This window comes from Xyrauchen texanus, chromosome 50, assembly GCF_025860055.1.
Source record: "Xyrauchen texanus isolate HMW12.3.18 chromosome 50, RBS_HiC_50CHRs, whole genome shotgun sequence".
Lineage (NCBI taxonomy): Eukaryota > Metazoa > Chordata > Actinopteri > Cypriniformes > Catostomidae > Xyrauchen > Xyrauchen texanus.
In genome coordinates this window covers 8,675,129-8,687,440 of record NC_068325.1, presented here as the reverse complement: position 1 = coordinate 8,687,440, position 12,312 = coordinate 8,675,129, and the positions used below count along the sequence as shown (strand labels likewise).

The 12,312-nt window shown below is 38.6% G+C and overlaps 1 protein-coding gene across 5 annotated transcripts in view; it reads right to left on the bottom strand.

Annotated features, from left to right (window-relative positions):
- LOC127641038 (gamma-adducin-like) overlaps window positions 1–12,312 on the bottom strand; it is a 169,350-nt gene that overhangs the window by 115,397 nt on the left and 41,641 nt on the right. The window contains exon 1 of one of the 5 annotated variants that reach the window (XM_052123785.1): window positions 3,092–3,286. The exons of 3 other annotated variants lie outside the window; for them this stretch is intronic. The gene's annotated coding sequence lies outside the window, so the exon portion shown is untranslated. Of the gene's footprint in view, window positions 1–2,461; window positions 2,697–3,091; window positions 3,287–12,312 lie in introns of those variants that run through there. One more of the 5 variants, XM_052123786.1, reaches the window with a different exon arrangement.

Below are 12,312 nucleotides of genomic sequence, written 5' to 3'. Positions count from 1 at the left end.
GAGAACTTATTTATGATTTACTGTTCTTTGGTGCCAGTGTGGATTTCAATTACAGATCCCAGTTTACAGAACAAAAGTAATACCTTGAAGTAATTTACAGCAAGTGTCGAAACCACACGCAACCGGATACTGTCTGGCTTTTGGGCAAAATGCGAAAAGTCTCTTGAATATTGCTTTTAATTCTCTTGGGATGACTGTTAGGAATTTTAGTAATAGGGAAAGTGGCACACACACACTCCAGTTTATTGACTCTTTAATGATGCTTATGTATATATTTGAGCAGCTCTGGGGATTCTGGGATATGTGGGCAGAGCTTGTGATGCTGAGTTATGGTACCTTTTGACAATGTAACGGGATAACAGAATGATTTACTGTTAGACTGAAGACCCAGGAGCAGGCTCTTCCGCTTTCCCAACACTCGCTATGACAGCCACCATTTAGCACAACAGCTTGCTCAGAATAACACATCCGGACAACGGTTACATACGTCATCCAATAAAAATGTTTATAGTGTTCAGTTTTCAACACCAATCTGAACATTGAGCTGGGTCAAAATGGGTCACTTTGAAGTTTGTAAATGCAGAAGACACTTTTGAAAACCAAGTGTACTTCTTTATGACATAAAAAGCCAAAATGTGACAACTGTTCATAATTTGTTTGAACCATACATTCAGGAAAGCATGCAAATATAACACCATTTATAGTGGCATTTCTGACAATGCACTCCAGATAATCAGGGTGTCAAGGATTTAAATGTAAGAGGTTTGTTAACCGTGGAAGAAACAAACTATAGGAAAAACCAGAACCACATCTGTGTAAATCTGGAAATACAGAAGATTAATGAGACTGGAAAAGAATGGAAGTGCCTGCAAGCAATTATTTTTCTTTTTTGGAATACAATGCTTAAAATGTCCCTACCACCTGACAGATATCACTAAAACAATGTAGGTGTTCTGACTGCGACCCGGGTATGTTAGCCAATCAGAAAAGAGGAAGGCAGCATTCTGCCAATGGCGTTAGATTGTGGCAGGACTACCTTTGTATAGTGTTTGGGAAATCATTCAAAGTTATTACTTAAAAATTCTATGTGATACTACCTGTGCTGCAGAAATCATTTAAGGCAGTTTTAAAATGTGGTCTTTACCTCTTGCTGTAAGTCTAAGTGGCAGGATATGGATTAAGCCTGGTGGCCTGCTGTTAGATATATCTTGTCCAAATATATGATATGATGGTGCCCACATGCGGATCAAAGTTTGACGTATTTATAGTATACTACAATAAAAATGCATTTCCCCTCACTCAAACATGTACGGATCACAAGGTTTATGAAAAGGGCAGCAGCAATTGTGTAGAGCGTTGTGGGTTTCACAGCATTTCATCTATGAACGGAAAGCATTCATCTGGAAACTCCGAGCATTATGGGCCAAAGGGCCTGTAAGAAACCTGCTTTTAAACCCACTTAAGATCATGTCAGTAAACAAGAAACATATGAAAGGCAAAAACATGCCTGTTGACTGGTGTATTCAACTGCTTCCTTGCATCCGGCCCTCAGGGGTCATGCAAAGAGTGTTTGGAGAGGTGAGATAATACGCTTGCACCTTGTGTTTCAGCATCAGTTTACAATGGATGTGTGTAAAATGATATGTTTTGGGAGGCGTTTACTTAAGATGGGTTCTTGCATTCAAATAGCTATGGAGAGAGCAATGAAATGGAACTGATGCATTTCTAATATTTGGACCATATTTAACTTGACATCATCGTGAACTCTGGGCTGGAAGCTCTAAAAACAGTGTAAATGGCAAGAGATGCATATTTCATATATTTTGGTCAGACCACAATTCATAACGCAAATATGTTTTGCATTCTCAACGTTGCTGCACGGAACAGTTTGAAGAAAATATTGCTAAGCAAGTAAGTTAATATATTTATTGCATCAAGTTTAAAAGTGCAGACTAACTCTTTTGCCCCCTTGAGTACTGAGGTTCGTTATTGGCACAGTACCACAAGAGCATGTTAAGCATGATCAACTGCACCGCAGATTGTGAATGCACTGGCCAAGCACTCGCATCTGTATACGCATACTTGCATAAGGTACAGTATGTTTCTGGCCTTAATGTGGATGGATGGGGACATTAATTACTTGACTGGAGTCTTGTAGATTACTTTCATGCTTCCTAAATGTGCCTTTTTGCCTGTCAAACAGCCAGCAGCCTGATGGCACCTGTTTACTTGAATTTTATGGACAAAAAGAGCTGAAATGTGCTTATAAAAATCTTCACTTCGGTTCTGCTGAAGGAGGAAAGTCATACACATCTGGGATGACTTAAAGGTGGCTCACGAGAGGATTTTCATTTTTGGGTGAACTAACCCTTTAATGAGGATTAATTTAAAGACATGCTGTCAGCACGCTAAACTTTAATAATGAAGATGATGTCTGTATAAATTCGTGAACATCACTTACCGACTAGTTGATAAGTCGACCAGCATTTCCCATCCCTAGATGACATTGAATTCACTTTTCTTCCTTGAACACAAATTTCTGCACATACACTCCCTCTTTCACCTTCGCTTAACTACACGCAAAAAGTCAACCCTTAGGCAAAGCGGCTTCTTTTGCTGAAGCATACTGTCGACAGCTCGACCTCTGACCTGAGCAAGGATCTGTCTGTCAAGGTTTGTGTAAATGGACTTCTCAAACATATACACTTCTACACACAGGAAACGACTGCTTCGCTGAGGCAAGCCCATCTGACTTTGATTCAGAGATGGAGCCTGGCCCAGAGTAGGAGCTGCCTTGCCTACTAATGAATTATTTATTTACCAGGCTGCAAGATGACAGCCCTGAGAATTCAGGTTGAACTCAACAATAATATACAAACAACCAACTCCGTTCTATTCCTCTCTATTACAAAGGTTAAGTATCTCTCATACACACTTATTCGGACTCCGAAATTGATTGCCTTAGGTCTTTGTATAAACTATTTTTGATTTCTGAGACATCCAGGCATAAAATTCTGCATTGCAGCTCTGCTCCATAATAAATGAGAAGGAATAAACCTTAAATATTCACGGGAGATAGCATCACACTAACCTGAGTGGAGGAAGAAAATCACTTCAGTGGAAAAATCAACTGCTCAAGTTCCAGATCTTCCTGTTCTCAGAGTCTGGACTGATTCGGTCTTCCTATCCTGTCAAATCTCACAATCTGCAACTACATTTCTAGCATTCCTGCACTGGACTCTCTAGTCTCCAAAGGGAGACGATACTACAGCACTTATCACAAACAGCTAGGAGTGGCCGATGGAGAAAGCCAGAAAGAGAGAAAGACGTTAAGGGAGGGGTTTTCTCTGATTAAAATTCTCCTGGCATGTTGAAGAAGGCCATTGCAGTAATAAAGCTCTGCCGACTGGCTTTTGTTCAAGTTTAAAGCTGGAGTTTCTCTTTTCTCTCGTTTTCTGCCCATTTGTCTTTTGGCACTCGTTTCTGGAACTGGAGGTAGGTATAGGGCAGGGATCGAAATAAAAAAAAATTCACTAGGTAAGAAAAAAAACTGTAAAAGTTTTGCCCTTCCCCCACGGTTGTAAAAAAATATACTTTCACTCTCGTATTCGCACTTCCTTTTCAGATGTGGTAATCTATTGGTCTCTAAAGAGTTACACAGTCCGAACAATGCACAGCATCAGACCGTAACAAAGCTGAAGCAGCTTTCAAAAGATAGCAATATAGCTTGGCCTTCAATGCTGAAAGAGTGCTGATTGGAGACAAGATTTTGCTTTGCATATCTAAAAACAGAGATGGAGATCCAGTATGGACAGATATTTGAACATTGAAGTGTTCCACGATTCATAATTGAAACCTGTTTTAGTTCACGCATGTGCCCTCACACACATTAGCATCTGTTTTAAGCGCATAGTGAGATATTTAACATCTTGCATTTGAAAAAAAAATGGCCAAATGAAACAAAACGTGGTCCATAGTGTCTTTTGACAGTGCTTCTCCTGTCAAAGTTTAAGGAGTGGTTAGATGGCATGAAGTGATGGCCGAGGTTAGTTATGTTGATAATGTTAACTACTTTGATTCGTTATGGGAGCCGACAACTGCACAAGTTGAGCCTGAATTCACTATTTTAATTCACAATTTACTGCAACTAACACTTAAAATAGTTGTTGTTCTTCATCTGGATCGCTCGTTTTGGTAGTTTTAACATAGGTTCTTATGGAAACTGTAACAACATCAGAATCATTATGACGTCATCCATGGTTGGTCAGGAAAACTGTGGATAAACCCTGGGTTGCCATTACAAATCCAAAACACTGTAAAAATACGGTTATTGTATATGGCATAATATGTCACTGTAAAGAATGTAGATATCTTCCCAATATAGAGGTCATTACTTAAGTTAACGCCTTTTACTTCCCCCCCTACAGCACGATTAAAATTCTACATATGTGTGCTACTTATACCTGCCTAATTTTTCAAACACACATGTTGATCTCTGTGAAAAAACATCAAACTCTTTTGGGCAAAGGAGTTGAGGAGAGTTGTGACAAGTGGTATTAAACCAGTAATCCAGTGTTAATTTGGAGAACCTGTGTTTCTGAAGTGGTGACATTGTTGTGAGGCAAAAACGTTCAAATTAACTTAGATTAAACAGACATGTAAAAAGACTAAATTATAATTTTCAGAAGACAATGTTTTTGCAAAACTGGCCACCACAGTTTTGGAGTTGGCTTTCCATATCTCTATTTGATGTCAACCATTATATCAGTTTTACCAATTATTTGGTGCCAGTAGTTGTCTTTTGGAACTATCGGTTATCTGCAAAAATCAATGCTACTAGTGTTTTTTTCTTCCCTCCTTGTTCCTCTGGAACATAATACACATCCAGTATTTATTAGCCCATATCACAATATTTACTTTATAAGGTTTCTATTGTAACAAATTGTATATGATTCTAAGTTTTGTTTCACTTCTGTGTTTGTGTGAGCTGGTACCACAGACATTTCAAAATAAGAGTCATGTATTTTGGACACGTTTATAGTTAAATATCCAGCATAATGCACCAAATATTTTTGTCCTGGTTATTATAGTCATTTTGGATGCACAATAAATTGTATCTGGGATTTTATTCAGTTTGGACTGATATATCTGTGCCCGTCACAGTAAAGAAAGATTAAGAAAATGTTTTTAACATGCAATAAGTCCATTTTAAAAACTAATCAGCTGATTAATCGGTTATCTACCTTTTCCACCACTTTATTCATCGGTATGGGCAAAATCCACATCAGTCCACTTCTAGTCTCTACTACATTCTGGTGCCTGGTCACACTTGTGGACTCTGTACTCTGCCTTAAGTTCAAAGTGCCCACCCCCATATCTCAATGTTATTCTGGTGTTGAGATATGGCTGTGGCCCCACACAGAGGCTGTGTACATTGCCCCAATTCAAAAGAGCCCACACTCATGTCTCTATTACAGTATATTCTGATGCCTAGACATGGCCAGGGACATACAAGAGTTCAGAGTCTGAACACTGTAAGTTTATGGTTTCATCTCATCTGTTTTAAAATTCGATTAACAAAATCATAGGTATGATCGACTTGAAAAGTAATATCATACGGGATACCGACGAGGGCTATGCATTGAAGTATCATCAATGTACATAGCCCAAAGGCCCTAGCCCTCACCCTCCGATCCAATAGGTCCCAGACATGCTCAAAGGGATTCAGATCTGGACTCTTTGCTGGCCATAGCATAACACTGACATTCCTGTTTGCAGGAAATCACGCACAAAATGAGCAGTATGGCTGGTGGCACTGTCATATTGGAGGATCATGTCAGGATGAGCATGCAGGAAGGGAACCACATGAGGGAGGAGGAAGTCTTCCCTGTAATGCACAGCGTTGAGATTGGCTGCAATGACTACAAGCTCAATCCAATGATGCTGTGACACACTGCCCCAGACCATGACAGATCCTCCACCTCCAAATCGATCCCACTCCAGAGTACAGGCCTCAGTGTAACACTCATTCCTTCAACGATAAACGAGAGTCCGACCATCACCCCTGGTGAGACAAAACTGCGACTCGTCAGTGAAGAGCACTTTTTGCCAGTCCTGTCTGATCTAGCGAAGGGGGGTTTGTGCCCATAGGTGACCTTATTGCCGGTGATGTCTGGAAAGGACCTGCCTTACAACGGGCCTACAAGCCCTCAGTCCAGCCTCTCTCAGCCTATTGTGTACAGTTGGAGCACTGATGGAAGGATCGTGTGTTCCTGGTGTAATTCGGGCAGTTGTTGTTGCCATCCTGTACCTGTCCCGTAGGTGTGATATTCGGCTGTACAGATCCTGTGCAGGTGTTGTTACACGTGGTCTGCCACTGCAAGGATGCTGTCTCCTGTAGCGCTGTTTTAGGCGTCTCACAGTACAGACATTGCAATTTATTGCCCTGGCCACATCTGCAGTCCTCAAGCCTCCATGCAGCATGCCTAAGGCATGTTCACGCAGATGAGCATGGACCCTGGGCATCTTTCTTTTGGTGTTTTTCAGAGTCAGTAGAAAGGTCTCTTTATTGTTCTAGGTTTTTATAACTGTAACCTTAATTGCCAACCGTCTGTAGCCGTTTTTGCTCCACAGGTGCATGTTCATTAATTGTTTATGGTTCATTGAACAAGCATGGAAAACATGGTTTAAACCCTTTACAATAAAGATTTGTAAAGTAATTTGGATGTGTACAAAATTATCTTTAAAATAAAATGTCCTGAAAAAGGGACGTTTCTTTTTTTGCTGAGTTTATTTAGGGGTTTGTTCAAATCACAAACCCTAACTGAGAGCCTTAAGCTTCTATCATGGAAAGTGTGCATTTTTCAACTGTCCATTCTATGCATCCATCTATTTATTTTAAGCAGGTATGTGGTGTTTGGAGAGTGTTTTCAATATTTAGGTTGTTGCACCTGAGGACATCAGCACTGAACACCACAGTTGGCTCCATTTCAGAAATTTCCAGAACTTCCCCCTCAGTGACTGCCATTCTAAAACATTGCAAACACTACAAAGAACATTTCTTCAGTTAAGAATGGACACCTTGGAAATCTCAGGATTTCATTTCTGGAATACATAGAATCTTGCGTAAATCAACTATACATTAGCAGATTGTCGCTTGAAGCTCCCAGCTTTTTCTTGACAGCTTTTGGACGGAGTGTCCAACAGGCCTTCCCATGTGGATGAATAATTAATTGTATATTGATTTTTAACCTACCCCGAGAGACACGTGCTCACAGAGGCCCTGCTGAGGGCTTTAATTTGGGCTTGGTCATCCCGTAACTCTTATACTTCACTGTCTTCTTCAGTATGCACTCCCTAGCTGAGCTCTTGACATTCCCTAGGCAATTAAAAAGACATCAGGAACCACAGGTTGGATAGGAAATAGCTCTATGTGGATGATTTGTAGAATATGGATATGCATTAGGCTATACAATTTGAAATCACATTGCTACTAAAACCATGAATTAAGGCAAACACTGTTGTTTTCAGGAAAACAAAATGGTCTTTAGGGCTCCAATTGACCTTAGGCAGGGTAGATGCCATTGAGTCATATAAAAACAAGAATGTAAGGGATAAAAGTACAGTGTTTTTGTATTAAACGGCTAAATTGTTATTATTTACTTACCCTCATGTCATTCCAAACACATATAACTTAATTTTTTTCCATTCATGAATAAGACATGGCTGCTTCTCTCATTAATGTGCCAAGGTGAGCTAGGGTGGATGTCAAGACTCTTAGGCTATGTCCACATTAATCGGGATGCATATGAAAACTGTTTTTGTTTTCGAAACGCTCTCCATCCACACTAGTAAACTCTTAAATCCCTTACTCTGCATGCGAAAAAATTGCCATTCCATGTACGCTCTGAAATGCAATTGTCCTCGTGTTCCATCGCTGGACAGCCATTCAGAGCAAACTTTGCATTGCCTTCACAATTGAATACAATTGTGAACTATTTATTTGAGGTCTTAGGTAAGGTCTAATTTTCACAAAAATATGTTTTGCGATGGATTTTTTTACACTGCAATGTTTTTAGAAAGTAGTATTTTAAATGTTTTGTCAGCTGAAAGATCAACTCCAATGTGCATACACCACTGAACAGATAACATATCTATTTTTGTCAGCCTTATTTGCATTCGCATCAAATTAAACAAGTCAATAGGGTGCTCTAGAAAGCATCTCTTAATCACGAGTTACAGAAATAGAGGCATTTTGTTTTTTACTTTAACAACACTTACTTGGACAAAGAGTCTCCAGCTGGGGATTTTGAGACAAACTAGAGTGTTGCAGAACAAACAGCCTAGGGCTATCCATCAAAACCATTTCACTGTGATTTCCAGTGACACGAGTCGAAAAGTTCAAAATGGCTAAAGTGTGGTGCTTCTAGTCTCAGCTCTCACACGCGAGGTGTTAACCACCCTCAGTGTGTGAACCCCAAGAGATAGATGTGTGGAGTTTGGTTTAAATGGAGGTGAGTTTATCTTCCCTCACCGCCCATCAAGATTTACTGAAGTCGAGGATATTCCATAGTAAAAAAAAATGGATCGTTCCAAATTAATTCTGATGGGATGAGCCACTTTCGAAGTTGTAAAATGGCAACAAAGCAATGGTATAGCAACATACTATACCATGACGTTGAGCTAATAGTATGCTGCATGTCTATTGAAACATGCAAATGTCAACTGCCAAGCAAATTACAAAAGCGTTTCATTAAAAAGGAATAGCCCAAGAACAAAGAATGAGGAGTCGTAAATCAAATTTAGTGACTTAGTTCCAGGATTGCCAATCAATTTGTGGATTAGGGTTACATCTTGTCCTACTTCCAAATGCCCATGTTAGTTATAAAATATGGTGTGCGCTTATGTATTTTGACTGGCCAGCTTGTTAATGAACTGTGCCTGCTCTTTGAAAAGCAATCAGGCATCGAGCGTGCATGACCTGTAGTGAACACTTTAATATGTTAAGATAGAAATCATCTGACTGGCTCTCATCCACCAAGTACATATTCATTTTCCTGTGAAGGCCATAATGCATCCTCTCAAGTATTATTTCATTGATCAGGGGCTTGCAAAATACCATATGGAGCAAAAAAAGACAAAGACATTAGGCAGAATTTTCAATTTTGGGTCAACTATCTCATAACAAATGTACTTTTTTGTTTGCAGTTGTATTTTACCACATGGAGAGAAAGAGGCTGTTCGTCACCACCAGACTTAGGATGAAATACAATCAGGATTAAAACTAAAGTTGAAGATTTGAAATTATTGTATGATTGCGAAGTCTCCTGTGCCTAATTTCCTTAGAAACGGCTATAAGTCTTCTATTACTGGCAGGACAAGTACATGTTTTTGAATTAGAGTAACAATTTCATTTTTTTTTCCTGTTTTTGTGCCAGATTTATGGCTGATGATAGATAAACAGTATTTTTTGACGGGAATGATAAGTGGAGGTTGATGAAAGGGGCTGGACCCTCAAGACGGTCATTTAGGCTACCTGAGCCAAAGCACGATCAATGAAGGAAAATCCTGACAATAAAAGAACTTTGCGACTGAGATCTGTGCTGATTAATGGGCCTCCCTGTGATTTGGAAAGGCTGTTGCAAGATGCTCAAAACACATATTTCAAAATGGAAAAAAATGGGCCTTTACGCCTCACTTTTTTGTACTCCAAGGAATAGAAATATTGTCGTTAAATCAAAACCAGAATTGCAGTCTATAATGATGGGCCAACATAACACTGTCTTTATCCAAAGACCCTTTAACCCTCTGGGGTCTGAGGGTGTTTTGGGCCCTGGAGAAGTTTTGACATGCCTTGACATTTGTGCTTTTTTCAGTTGCTTAAAAACACATTAATGGCTAAAGTCTGATAACACTGTATTCAGCACAAACTGGGCTACAATAATATGTGAGCAACATGTGTGTACATGTTTGTATTTTTGAGAAAATAACGTTTATGCATGGTTTTTGAAAAAAAAATCTAATTTTAAGTCGCTGAAATAAGGTCATATAACAGATACTAAACATTTATCCACAAGACTTTTGAGAACTGGATCTTGTAGCTAGAGTTTTTGCTACAAAATGATGTGAAAACCATCCTGATCATTCATTCATACAAAACAATATAGTACTTTAACTTTTGTAAGACACTTTTAGTGTTAGAAATGTCATATGCGAGGAGGCGGGAACTATTATGAATATTGAGGTAATTCACACCTGAGGACACAAAAGACCCCTCCCCTAGGCCTATCAATGAGGAATGTGACAGAGAATGAATGTAGACCTACACTACCGTTAAAAGAAGTCTCTTCTGCTCACCAAGTCTGCATTTATTTGATCCAAAATACAGTAAAAACATTGTGTGAACTCATTCTACATTTACAATTTAAAAGAACAGTTTTCTATTTGAATATATTGTAAAATGCAATTTGTGATCAAAGCTGCGAAATTTTCAGCATCATTATTGCAGTCTTCAGTGTCACATGATCCTTCAGAAATCTTTATAATATGCTGATTTTCTAATATTGGCATATTTAAATTGCATTTTACTCATTTACACCTGAACAGATATTTGCAAGCACAAGCTTTGTTGATGACAACGAGGCAGCATAAACACGTTAAAATATAATCTAAACAGTCATATTATTTTTATATCATATTACATATCATATTTATATCATACAGCAAACAATTTAAATACCTGCTTTAGCTGAAACAGCATTTAATGTAACTAAAACTTGCTTGTTAGGACATATTTCAAATGTCAATACTTTGAATCCTGTCTGGAAACAATCCCACTAGTAAAATATGTACGTTTATATAAAATAGCATGTCAACTAATGAAAACTAAAGGACTTACTCATTTGAAATTGTATCCTCTGCTGGATCAAGTCTCTCTTCATTATACAAATGTTCATCTGAGTCCCGCTCTTCTTCTGAGGAAAATGTTAACTCATCCTTACATCCAGGAGTTTACACGCATGCAGAAAAGTTGAGTTGTGTTGTGTTTACATTAAACCTCTGAACACAGTCGGTGGTCGTGCACCATTTCCCTTGATCGTCTCAGCACATTAGTGTATGAATAGCGTGCTCTGCTGGTGGGTGGGATCACATTATCTATAATGAAGCTGAGCCAGGAAAACTGTATATCGCTTTGTTTCAAACAGATTGTATTGCAGGATAATATTTGTTTTAAATTTGAATTGTTTTATTTAAAAGTAGACATTTTAAGCTTTCTTTAGACATATGTTTCATGTTTGTGTGATAAGTATTCGCGGAGTTTCAGTTCATTATTTTGACGTGTTTCAGAAATATGCTCGTGAACACCGAGACTGCTGAAAGCGCACCCTTTTTAATTTCTTTATTTTACAAAAGCACAAGGTTATTTTGAGTGTACTCAAATAAAAGTAGAACCTTTATAGTCTCTAATGACTTACACTTATCTGTGGCAACGTTTGAAAGCATATAATCTGAACTTTTCATAGATATCCATCTCTTCTACATTTACGTTACATAACATAACAAAATATGGCCTGAAAACATTTGCACCGCAAATCAGCGCCACCTAGATGTAATGTGGTAGAAATATTAATTAAAATATATCACTTAAATAGACAAATCATATATTAAATTAAAGCTCTCATTCTCAGGAATGACTGCATAGTTAATTATTTGCCCTAATACCACAGTTCAAAGATTTTTAAAAAGATTTTGTAAGCCCAAAATAGCTAAAAACTTATTTCTCTTATATATGCTCTTACTTTCTAAAAAAGGTTTTTACTTGTCTGTAACCTTGCTTGTATGAATAATACAATTTTTATCTTAGATGTCCAGAACAAAGTATGCAGTCCAGCAGGAAAAGCATGCCAACCAAATCATCAGAAATATATGTTATCGACTATTGATGATAAAATGTTATACATAAACGCAAAGGGGAGGATTACAGCTATCGGATTAAACTTCTAGTCCACTCAGAGGCAGAGATATTCAATGAAACAATGGGGGTGGGTGCATGAACTGAAATTTAGACTAAATGTCAATGGACGAGCACATCATTCATATGTATCTGGGCAAGGTCAGACGAGGTGACAGACATCACTTCAGGATGAGTTGATTAGCCTATAGCAAGTGGGATTTACCACAGTCTTCCATCAAAGAGCTTCTGAGAAATATCAAGAGTATCCGCAGCATGCTTTTACCCTCCTCTGGCCACCCCAAACAATCACGAGAGTGTCCGGAGAGAGAGAGAGACCAACCAATAAAACAGCCCTTTGA